The sequence below is a fragment of the Symphodus melops genome (assembly GCF_947650265.1).
Source record: "Symphodus melops genome assembly, chromosome: 5".
In the NCBI taxonomy this organism is placed as follows: Eukaryota; Metazoa; Chordata; class Actinopteri; order Labriformes; family Labridae; genus Symphodus; species Symphodus melops.
In genome coordinates this window covers 19,836,939-19,849,957 of record NC_136695.1, presented here as the reverse complement: position 1 = coordinate 19,849,957, position 13,019 = coordinate 19,836,939, and the positions used below count along the sequence as shown (strand labels likewise).

The 13,019-nt window shown below is 44.9% G+C and overlaps 1 protein-coding gene across 1 annotated transcript in view; it reads left to right on the top strand.

The window, feature by feature from the left end:
• Positions 1–13,019, top strand: part of galnt1 (UDP-N-acetyl-alpha-D-galactosamine:polypeptide N-acetylgalactosaminyltransferase 1) — a 37,988-nt gene that overhangs the window by 5,275 nt on the left and 19,694 nt on the right. Inside the window, exon 2 of the mRNA XM_079345088.1 lies at positions 8,345–8,457. The gene's annotated coding sequence lies outside the window, so the exon portion shown is untranslated. The remainder of the gene's footprint in view (positions 1–8,344; positions 8,458–13,019) is intronic.

Here is a 13,019-nt window from a genome sequence, read left to right as displayed (position 1 = left end):
AGAGACCCTGCTGTGCTCGGTCTGTGTTTTCATCTTCTGGTTGACTCTGGATGTTTCTGGGCAGTGAGTGGATGTGTTCCCCCCCCCAACCATTAACAGCGTGCAGGTGAGACTGGATACAATGTAGCAACTGGAAGCCATTCACACCAGCTTTTATCTCGAAACCGGGATGAATCTTAGGTTGGCCTTCACCTGTGTATAGGCAGGGGCCAAACAAAGTGTTAGCTTGTGCTAGTTGCCTCATTTATGGGCTCTTCCATGACAGTGAATGAATGAATTAGTGAAGTAACGCTAACTGCATCAGCTCAGTCTGACAGCATCGACATCACCTTCAGTTCAGCTCCATCACTAACCTTCTCTGGGTTAAAGTCTTGTTCACGTGTCCCTGTGCTGCTTACAGTATTGCTTTCAGACTTGAGATAATATCCCAATAGGAAGAGACCTGGTTTCCATGGAGACAGCTGTGCTCTATGGCCCAACCACACATGCAAGAAGAGGAAGTGGAATAAGTCCAATTTCTGCTGACTCGTTGAGCACTAGTCATCCGACACATTGGCTGGTTCTTTGCCTTGGTGTTATTGTATGTGGGTCTTTCTAATGTTTGGATTTGTGTTTTATGTTTTACATGTACAACAGAAGCATGAACAGTACAAGTCTATATATATATAGGTTGTGTTTTAATTGATCTCTTTGATTTAGCCGTTTTCACCCTCTTATGTCGATAGTAGTTCACACTGACGTTAATGAGCTCTCACACACAGCAGCTTGACCCTCTTTCTGGTCCCCTCTCTCAGTAAGTTGCCTAAATGCCAGAATTTGCATGTGAACATTTTCACCTGCACTCCCAATAGAAGGTGATTTGCCTTCAAGACTTGTTCTTAATGACGGAGTATCAAAACAATCCAAAACCAACATGTCACAGAATCATCCACAACGGCCTGATGCATCAAATATTCAAACAAATGTTTTGTTTTCACGGTTTAACTCATTTGACTAGTTACGTGGCTAAAATTCGTTGTGCCTGTTATTATATTTACCCTTATAGCCTGAGCCCCTTTTGAGGTGTTCTTGGTTGCAAAATTTAAAGATTGCTCTTTTTTTAAAGAGGAGAATCCCTGGAGGGTTACCAGAAGACCTTAGGGGAAGTTCAACATGAGAAAAAAAGAAACCACAAGAGTGCAAAGAGTAAACATCTGGTTGGCTGACGTCTGCAATGTGTCAGGCAAAATGGATAAATTTTTATTGCCTGCAGAGTCAGAGGCGACAGATGTATTTGGGTGAGGGTAAAAGGAGGAAATACGACAGGCATTATTTAACGTTTGGATCATTGTGGCTTGATGGTGATGATGACGCTGTGAGGCCACTGTGTGTCCTCTGCAAAGAAGGACTGTGTTAACTGGTGTTATATTGAGACCAAGCACTCGAGCTTTGTGACCAAACCACAAGAGGTTTTTGATGGGAAGCTTAAGGCGTTGCGGACACAGAACTGTAGTTGTAGAACTGTGATGTGTCCTTGGAACTGAAGATGAGTGTGTCAAGTGTCACTTGCTCACTTTTGCTCGTCAGCGGGCTCGCATCTCTCCACAAAGCTTGGGAACCGGATGGCCGCCGGTTCAAGTCCCGATACAGACGTTGGTCTGATAGCACTGCCGAGGTGCCCTTACCAAGTCACTGGAAACCCCCCCCCCCCCCCCCCACCAGCTCTATTATCTCCATTAATGCAGGTCCTGCTCGTGCACGAGTGTGATTCAGGCCTCTGTGTGTGTGTGTGTGTGTGTGTGTGTGTGTGTGTGTGTGAGAGAAGCGTGTCACTACAATAAAAACAAGTGGGACCACAATTTCCCCCTCGGGGATCAATAAAGTATATCAAATTAAAAAAAAAAAAAAAAAATGTTTTGCGAGATAAATTCAATATTTTCTTGAACAGAAAAATAATAACAAGTATGCATACAGGGAAAAGATGGAGCAACAATCTCAAGGAAATGTAGCTCATGAAGATGTGCAACAACAGCAAAAAAAGAAGATGAGAGGGAACCAGAGAAGGGCGGAGAGGACAGCTGTGGCCGCTCTGTGCTTCGTCTCTGTTGTGTGACAGAGTGAGATATCTGCCCCGGGCTCACCCTGAACCCAGGTTCACTTTTCCCTTTTGGGCACACACACCAATCCATCTCGAGCTCTTATCTGCTACCATGCTGCTCCTCAGACTGACTGCACGCACACACGCATGTTTGTGTGTCTGAGGACTCTTTGAGAGCAGTTGTTCTGGCCCGGTTACACTGATAGCTGTATCAACAGTTACTCCTCCTGGCTGATGGACTGCAGAACAACAGGCCCATTGTTTTTTCTGTGTGTGTGTGTGTGGCCGTGTAGGCTAAGCCATCAGAAATTGCATTTCTACAAGCATCAACTGTCAGATGCACTGAGCTCATGTATCTTTGGAGTGAGTGTGTTGTGTGAGTCTGCAGTGTAATCTTCCAGGGGGCCGGGATGTGGGTCAGTGTGGCTGCAGCTCTGCGAGGAGGGCCAGCAGCAGGATACTGCCTCTGTGCTGTTGGAGAGGGACTGTACAGGATTGGTGAAAAATACAAAAAAAAAGTTAAATACAAAGCAAATAAGAGAACTACTGTCACTTCATTTGTGCCTTTGTGCATATTCTAACAGGCCTGAAACGTTGTGGTTTAGCTCTTCAGCTCATTATTACCCCCTGTTCTGTGATAGGAATAGAGTCCTAAGAGGCAGTGTGTTACCATGAATATCTGCATGCCGTCTTAATAAGGCTCGATCAGAAAGAGGATGGATGATCAGATTAGCTGTACCTAAGGGCTCATGGTGGAATTCACCTGCAGCCAATAAACCAAAGTTATTGTTCATCGCTTGGAGCCCACAAAGAAGGCTTATTGGAGGTTATCCAATCGCCAGCTTTATTTATCGAGCACATTTTAAAAACAGCAGAGTGCTTGACAGGGCACGCAAAATAGGTGTTGCAAATAAATTACAAATAGTAATGCAAAAGAAATAAAAAGATGACAGAAAAAAGAAGACACCACTGTCACTCACTTTGTGGAAAGTTTAGAAAGAGTGATTCTGACCGGCGTCGGGCTGCGAAGGCCAACTTTAAAACAAAAAGGAAGCCAGGGAATTAGAAGAATAAGACATTCAAAAACATTATAAGATCAGAGTTTTGCCTGTAGTCTAGTGGGGAGTACACATGCTCCATGTACGGTGGCTATAGTCTTCCAAGCCCGGGTTCGAATCCGCCCTGTGGCTCCTTATTCTGCATGTCATTCTCCACACGCACTCTCTCTCTCTTCCTGGTCTCGGACTCTATCCACTGTCCTGTCTCTACATAGAGGGAGCTGAAGGTGACGTCTGCTTTGTTGACAAACGGATTTTAATGCAATGTTTGAACGTTTTAATTTCAAATTCACTCAGGAGAACTTTCAACAAGCTTTTAGTCGAAAGCTGTGGATGGATTAATATACACACGGCCTACAATGACTCAACAGGCTCAGCTCACAGATTTTATAAGTTGGGGTCTCCAGATGTCACAAACCCGTCATCCTGACTCTTTGAATTCTTCAAATCCTTCTTAATCCTAATGTACAATCTTAAAGATCAGCAGTATTACTGATGATAGAAGTGACATTGTGTCTCGCTTATAAAACTTGCAGTCAAAAGTGCAAATTGGAAAAATGTTGCTCAATAATTAAATGATAAAGTGTTTGACGTTAACCTGCTCACTAAACGGTAGCTGTAACAGCGACAGACGTTTCCTACGACTCCCCTCTGCATAGCGCTGTCTGGGTGCTGCGGCCAATAACTTCCGCTCGTGTCACCCTCGTTCATGTGACAAGCGCTAACTGCCAGGACTCGTGAAGTAGTGACACGAAGGGCCTGATCGGGAGGGAAATCTGTTAAGAGTGCTGTGTTTTTATTTTCATTAAATATTGATTTTTCAGCAACAGTGATCATCGATAATTTAATGACACAAGTCAGGAAAAAAAAAAAAGAGATCCGTTTATGCTTCCACAGCACAAGAAGAAGGGATTGCATGTTGCACAGAATCGCTCGGAGGTCTGACCTTTGTTGGGAATGATGCCTGGAGCATGTGAACACACAGCTGGAGGTATGCACACACCTCCCAGGCTTGATGCTGTTGAAATAGATGATGGCCAGAGCAGGGACACGCCTCCAGATAAAAAACAAAGGAAATAACAGATAGATGGGAGAGTTTTGGGTAAAATCTGTTCTGTGCAATCAATCAGAACAAGGAGGAGGAAAGTGTGTGTGTGTGTGTGTGTGTGATGGCAGCAGAAATCTAAAACAAGGCGGTGAAGGGTTGTGTATTTTTTTTATATATATATATACTGTATATATATTTGAAATGACTCCAAAATGGCATCCCTGTCAGGCCTGTTATCTGTGTTCCCTCTGTGCCCCCTTCTCTCCATAAACAGGAAGCAGATCTTTTTTTTCTGGCACTCGGTCCTTTCATGTGTCCTTTTCTGTCCCCCTTTGGTCCCTCTTTGTTCCTCTTCCTACCCTCCCGTGAGGACACAGTAGATCTAGACAAGATGACAGGTCCTCTGCTCCCATAGCTCGTCCTTATTATAGAAAGTCCAGCAGTCTGTTGTGTTTGATCCAGGTTAAGTGTGACATAGTGGCGTGTGTCCAGCTGCTTCTTACCTGTTTTCTCTCCACGCTCTATTCCTGGTATTCCTGTTTTTTTTCGCTCCCTGGGCTTCCCCTGGAAAGCTGTCAGAAATGTTGAGCTACAGTTAGATTTGCCTGCGATACTGTTTGTTGTCATCTTTTGTTACTTTTCCTCCAGTCCCTTTTTTAGCATGGATTCCGTGTTTGTGCGTGCATAAGACGCTGGCAGGCCTTCCTTTCCCACAACCACCAGAGACATGAGGTGTGTGACACGGCACGAGGGCCTGTTTGTTGTTGTCTTCTTTTGGACGCCCTCTGTTCCAACATACGCCACAAACAGAGTCACATTACACGTGTCGGGGAAAAAAGAAAAAAAAAACCCTGGCTGGGAACCAAACACACTCAAAATAAATGCACAGACTTTATGTTTAGTGCAAGATATCAGACTCTGTTGTTTTGACCCTGTTTCACCGCTCTCCTGTGTGTCTTCCTCCAGCAGTCTTTACAGACAGAGTGGAACAGTTTGCTTTTATGCTTTGCTATGGCTGCTTGGTCACACTTTGTTTGTGCTGAGCTTGGGGAATTGTGAAAGACCGATTTGACTGTCTGTTAGTTTAGGCTCAGTCCGCACACTAAGAGCAAAGGTTGTATCGGCTGCTCCTCCACTTTTGTCTGTCTCCAGTCCTGTTGTAAAGGCCAGGATCCCTCGCTTCAGCGTGCCAGCTTCATCCTATAAGGCGTTGTGTGGGAAGAGCACGCATAACACGCATGATGTGTGTCTGTGTGTTAAGTGTTTTCTGCGAGCTGATAGAAGAGCAGAGGTTTCATCATTTGTTAGTCCGACTCGCTGACTGTGTTTTTTGGACTTCGTGTCAGGATTATGTAGAGGCTGACTGAAAGAGCCCAGTGTAGGAGAAGAGAAAGAAGAGAGGGAGTGTTAAGTTGGACAACAGATAGGGGCAACAGTGGGGTGGGATGATGAGGGCCAAGCATTTTTGCTCCCTTACGCTGCCTTATTGGTTCTCAACACGCCACAGCTGGAACCAAGAAAAGTACAAAAGAGAAGGAATCTAATAAATACCAGGAAGCAAAGTATTAAAGTTTCACTTGTTTCCTCACAAAACCAACTCCTGAGCTAATCTTAACCTGCTCAGCTTCATGAGGTCTGTGTGGACACCAACAGATTCGATCACACCAGTGCATTCCTACAAAGAAAGTGGGATTTAAAAAATAAAAAAAAATAAAAACTGTTGTGTTGACTGTTTTTTTTTTTTTTTTTTAAATGGGGACAACGTCTTAGTGTGGATTCTTTTGTTGTTGTTTTTTTTTTTTTTTTTTTGACAGCTTGACAGTATCTGGGCTACAACAACACCGGCTCTCCTACACACACACAAACACACATACACACACACACTGAGTGTATCCGTGTGCTTGAGTCAGTGCAGTGTTGGCCTACATACTGTCATGTTGCACTGACACTGCGTACTGTTTGGACAGGTCCATCTTTACTCACTTGCTCTGCATTACACATCTGACTAAGTGTCCATCTGTTAGCCCAAGCGCTCAGGCATCACACTGGGAGGTGTGTTTGTATTCATGTTGAAAGCTGCTCTGTTTTACAGCCACACTCTGTGTTACAAGTAGCCTTTGGGCTTTTAAAGTACAGAGAGCCCAGTTAAACACACATGTGTATTACAATAATAATTTATACTTTATTAATCCCACGAGGGGAAATTCGGTTTACACTCTGTCTAATGAACACACACATAGGCCGAGATACACACTCATGCACAAACAGGGTTCTAGTGACATGCATTTATGGAGAGGTGTCAGAGTGAGTGGGCTTCCCACAGCGAGCGCTCCAGAGCAGTTTTGGGGTTCGGTGCCTTGCTCAGGGGCACCTCGGCAATGCTCAGGAAGTGGACTGGCACCTCTCCAGCTACCAGACCAGTTTCCGGACTTGGTCTTTGCCGGGACATGAACCGGCGACCCTACCGGTTCCCAACCCAAGTCACAATGTCCCTTTGAACACTAGCACAACCATAACTACGAGTTTGAATCTCATTCTCTGTCTTTGTGGTTGCTTTCTCGTCGGCTCAATGTCTTGCAGTCGAGCATTGTCTGCCACATGAGCTGGTTGGAAGGCAGAAGATGAAGAGAACTGTAGGTTTGCTCTGCAGGCACACGCAGAGATGGGTTGCTATTTGCACTGCAGTGTTGCGTGTTCTGTAGGTTTCTTTTTGTGATTTGTCTGGGGAATCTCACGAGTATTTATAGAAGCTCTCACTCGTCCTGCTTCCAATTTGCAGATGGATTATGTACCACTCAAACTTTGAGGAGGTGTGTGTGTGTGTGAGACAAAGGAGAGGGGAAAGAAGGAGATGGGCAAGATGGTTTTTGACGTGTGTGAAGGAGAGAAGAAGAGTGAAGAAGGGAGCAAATGAGGAGTTATGACTCACCCAGAAGGAGACTCCTTCGGTGGCCAGAATCCTCCACATACTGAGGCATACCTGCACTGCAGTACAGCTTGCTCACACTCACTGATGCAGGAGTGTGTGGGCTGGCGGGAAGAGATTAATGGTATGGTTCTTCTTCTATTACAATCTCCTAATACACACACACACACAGATACACAAATACACAGCCTGGCAATACGAAATCCCAGTGGACCCAATGATGACTTGGCTTTAAAGTAGGCCAAGGACCAGATTGAAGGACACGCACACACACACACACACACACACACACACACACACACACACACACACACACACACACACACACACACACAAGCTGAAACTGAGTCATATTCTCTCTCATCTTCATTCCCTGCGGATTTCTCAAAAATAGCAGATTAATCCAGTGAAATGAGCAGTTCTGAGAACCCGTCAGTTGTCCATCCTATACCCCTCTGTCTTCTCCCTCTCTCTCTCTCTCTCTCTCTCTCTTTTTGATCCCACTCCCTCTGAGGCTGACACACTCTTCGGCTGTGTTTGACCTTTGGGTTGGCGTGGAAAGGAGGGAGGTTGATGGATTCATATCGAAACACACAAACGGATATAGGGCCGGGCTGACACATGGAAATGATTGACAACTGGAAACATGAGCGGTGACATCGTGACTCGTGACCGTGTGATTATGTGCCAGAGACGAGTGTTATTACTGTGCGTGCGAGCCAGGAAGTGTGTTGGAGGCTGTTGACTGACAACTTCTCTCAGTTCTTCCTGTGGCTGCTGAGCGGTTTTAAAACCCCGAGCTGTGATCAGCACACTCTCCGTCTCTTTTTCAAGGCATTTGAAAAACATAGCACCCAACGCTAGAGATGAATGAAAGCAAGACAAAGCTCCTTTAGGATATTTCCTGACTTAGAATGTGTGTGTGTGTGTGTGTGTGTGTGTGTGTGTGTGTGTGTGTGTGTGTGTGTGTGTGTGTGTGTGTGTGTGTGTGTGTGTGTGTGTGTGTGTGTGTGTGTGTGTGTGTGTGTGTGTGTGTGTGTGTGTGTGTGTGTGTGTGTGTGTGTGTGTGTGTGTGTGTGTGTGTGTGTGTGTGTGTGTGTGTGTGTGTGTGTGTGTGTGTGTGTGTCAAGATCACCTGAGGATTAAGAATTTATATTTAACTGCGTAGCATGCACGCTGGCTTTTCACACCTGTGGCTGTGTTTTTAAGCCTGTGTGTCTTTCTTCTTGTTTAAGGAGCATGTTTGAGTGACAAGACAAGGAGGAAGTGGGAACTCTGACGCTCCGCCCCCCCCTGCCGGTGGAGCAACCTGCACATCTGACCAGAGACCCCTTAGTCATCTAAACAGGTAACAGAGAATCAGGTTGGGAAAGCTCCATAAGAGCCAGAATACAACAGAATGTTTGCAGGTGCAGGACAAAACAGGCACGTTGGAATGTGCGTGCGTTGTCAGCTTTTATAATATTTAGAAGGTAGAGGAACAACAACTTGAATAATGAATAAAATATGTAATCACAAACAATCCGCAATAAAAAATTCAAACAAACTTCAGCCAAACTTCAGAGACTTCAATTTTTCTTTTTGAATTTAAATCACGTAATGCAATCGCTGCTTGTTAGGAAAACATGACTTATTTGTAATGTTGATCTTATTTAGACACAATGAAGGCCGTAGTCAAGATAGCTGCAGTAACACAACGTAACATGCAGTACACCAATAAAATAGAACTCCATTATGTCATTTTATCCGACTGCGAGAATTGTGAGATTAATAAAGAATTTAAGCGCTTTGAATAAAATGGGGCACGTGTGTTAATAATGTATTATTCGTAGGGCTAAAACATGCAAACGCATTATGTTCTGCCTCCGAAGAAAAGCAAACCAGTTGAGCTCTGATCTGATGACAACAGTCTCACTGTTACGTCTTCAAAGCCTTCCCAGTGTAACGAGTGTCTGACCATTTGAAGTGAAAAGGAAAGGCACAGTGATGTCTGTCACATTTTCCAGTTTAGTTGTGTTGGGATAAGTTGGAGGTAGACTCTTCAAAGGGCTTGTAAGAGAGCGAGACCCTGCTGAGAAGCTAGATTCTCGTAAATCCTGTCTGCTCGGCATTAACGCCGGTGGTGAGAGGAGGAACACTGACGGCAGCTCCCGTACCATCAAGCAGAGCGGTTAGACACATCAGTGTGCAAGTCTTGTGTGTATGACCATCTATGCGTTTGTGTTTACGTACATAAACACACAGTCTGTGATGGTGTAGTGATACTGTAAGTGGCTCTATCATGTTTTTGTTTCTTTTCTTCTTTTTTTTTTTTACAAACTGTGTGCGTCTCTGTACCTTCCAGTGTTCGTCAGCTGAAAGGTTGAGGGAGAGAATGAATGCAAGAGTTGTTAAACAGAAACACCACACTGGAGTCACACAGACAAAGAGGCATGTTGTTTTGGTTTGTTTCCTTATGTCTGCTGTAATGCTTTTTTTTTAATATACACTCAACAAAAATATAAACGCAACACTTTTGTTTTTGCTCCCATTTGTCATGAGATGGACTCAAAGATCTAAAATTCATTCCAGATACACAATATTACCATTTCTCTCAAACATTGTTCACAAATCTGTCTAAATGTGTGATAGTGAGCACTTTTGCTTTGCTGAGATAATCCATCCCACCTCACAGGTGTGCCACATCAAGATGCTCATCAGACACCATGATTAGTGCACAGGTGTACCTTATACTGCCCACAATAAAAGGCCACTCTGAAATGTGCAGTTTTGTCTCACAGCAAAATGCCACAGATGGCGCAAGCATTGAGGGAGCGTGCAATTGGCATGCTGACAGCAGGAATGTCAACCAGATCTGTTGCTCGGGCATTGAATGTTCATTTCTCCACCATAAGCCGTCTCCAAAGGCGTTTCAGAGAATATGGCAGTACATCCAACCGGCCTCACAACCGCAGACCACGTGTAACCACACCAGCCCAGGACCTCCACATCCAGCAGGTTCACCTCCAAGATCGTCTGAGACCAGCTACTCAGACAGCTGCTGAAACAATTGGTTTGCATAACCAAAGAATTTCTGCACAAACTGTCAGAAACCGTCTCAGGGAAGCTCAACTGCATGCTCGTCGTCCTCATCGGGGTCTTAACCTGACTCCAGATCGTCGCCGTAACAGACTTGAGTGGGCAAATGCTCACATTCGATGGCGTCTGGCACGTTGGAGAGGTGTTCTCTTCACGGATGAATCTCGGTTTACATTGTTCAGGGCAGATGGCAGACAGCGTGTGTGGCGTCGTGTGGGTGAGCGCTTTGCTGATGTCAATGTTGTGGATCGAGTGGCCCATGGTGGTGGTGGGGTTATGGTATGGGCAGGCATCTGTTATGGACGAAGAACACAGGTGCATTTTATTGATGGCATTTTGAATGCACAGAGATACCGTGATGAGATCCTGAGGCCCATTGTTGTGCCATACATCCATGAACATCACCTCATGTTTCAGCAAGATAATGCACGGCCCCATGTTGCAAGGATCTGTACACAATTCTTGGAAGCTGAAAATGTCCCAGTTCTTGCATGGCCAGCATACTCACCGGACATGTCACCCATTGAGCATGTTTGGGATGTGCTTGACCGGCGTATACGACAGCGCGTACCAGTTCCCACTAATATCCAGCAACTTCGCACAGCCATTGAAGAGGAGTGGACCAACATTCCACAGGCCACAATTGACAATCTGATAAACTCTATGCGAAGAAGATGTGTTGCACTGCATGAGGCAAATGGTGGTCACACCAGATACTGACTGGTTCTGAGTCCCCAGACCCTCAATAAAGCAAAAACTGCACATTTCAGGGTGGCCTTTTATTGTGGACAGTCTAAGGTACACCTATGCACTAATCATGGTGTCTGATGAGCATCTTGATGTGGCACACCTGTGAGGTGGGATGGATTGTCTCAGCAAAGCAAAAGTGCTCACTATCACACATTTAGACAGATTTATGAACAATGTTTGAGAGAAATGGTAATATTGTGTATCTGGAATGACTTTTAGATCTTTGAGTCCATCTCATGACAAATGGGAGCAAAAACAAAAGTGTTGCGTTTATATTTTTGTTGAGTGTATATATATATATATGAACATACTGTCTGCCTTCCTGTACGTCTGTGGTTCGCTGCATAGTTAACCAGCAGGGCTCCACCCCCCCACCCCCCCCGTCGTCACAATAATGTCTATTGATTTTGGCTGAAAATGCCAGAGTGATTGAAGATTGAAGAGCTGAATTCTACGTTGCGTCTGTGCCAACATTTTTTAAAATGGTAATCAATTTCATTTGTGACTTTGACCCTGCCACGGGTGCCGTTGTCTTTGTTTTACTTTTGGCTTTTTTTTTTTTTAGCTGTTATCTTCTTTTTCTCTGTGTGTCTTTTACCAGCTTCCTGTCAGCCAAGCTGATGTTTTATTTCACAAAAGTGGATTAACTTTCACGGTATAAGGCTTAAGCAGAGGGTTCCTGAAGTGATTGATCCACTAGCTGTATGTATCATATAGAAATAGGACTACAGGCCTGTAAAGTAAAAGATGTTTGAATAAATCCACAGACAGGTGGACAGTTTGTTCCGACTCTCTCTCTCTCTATAAACTGGTGTCAGGGTGGTCTTAATGCTGTCTCTTGTCTCTCTGCCTTCCTGCTCTGGGAGCAGTTTGTGTTGTGCAGTCAAGATATTGACCTGGAAATAAATAGACTCCAGTCGTTTACTTGAAAGTAACCGTGTACCTCTCTATCTTCTCTGTTTCCCTGACGTCAGCCTGTGACTTGTTGAGAGGAATTACAGACGTCTAAAACAACTAACCGCAACTATCAAAGTAGCTGTTGAGCTCTATCAAGCCTACATGGCCCACAGACAGATCAGCCCCTTTAAAGGCACACTCTCTGCTTTTGTCATTAAAGATCTAAAATGTACAAGCTCCTTTATGACGGAACAAAAAAAAAAAAAGGCGGCTGGTTTTGTGAATTAAGAGCGAGCGGATAAACTAAGTAAACTGTGTTATGAAGTCGTCCTCTTGCCCCGTGCTCGACTAAATCATATCTCCCTCCCTCTCCTCTTCATTTTCTTTTACACGCGTACGAACATTCGAATCCCTGAAGGGGAGTTTCTCGCTCCCAAATCTACACTTTGAATCTCTGGGTTAGTCTTAAAGGGGACTTTTTTTTTTTTCTTCCCCAATTTGTTGTGAGAAACACTGGTTGTGCAATCTGTGAAGGGGGATTAAGTCCCGTAGGGAAGAGGAGGGGGGGGGGGATATGAAGAGAGACACAGAGAAGGATGTGAAGGGGGAAATTGTGTTCTCGCAGGGGTGTAGTGATGGCAACCGCTCTTGAAAGGAGACGACATCACTAAGAGACGGACAGATAGATGGAGAGTGTGTGTGTGTGTGGGGGGGGGGAGAGAAAGAGGATGGAGGTATAAATGAAGGATGGAGGGAACGTGATATGTTAATGGAGCAGGGAGACGGAAGGTTGGAGGACTGTGCGTCTGTTTAATGTCATCGGGGAGCCCGGCTGTTTAAAAGAGACTTCAAAGACATTAGTGCCCAACATAAACAAGACTTACACACACACACACACACACACACACGCAACACACAAGCAGTAAAGGATGACCCGGGGCTGTTAGTGTGAGCGCAGAGAGACCTCGGGTGTCCGCCGCCATGCCTGATTAGAAACCCAGCGAGTAGAGTCGTACAGCGGCGGGACAGCCGTAGGAAAGTGTGTGTGCTTGGATTAAGTCAATGTACATGCATATAAATCTTCTGCTGCTGCCGGGAGCTCAGCTGTCTGCTGTTTTTACACCCACTGAGCTCGAATAGCATCCAAGGAAGCAGGATGACATCTCTCTGACAGCGTTTTTTGAC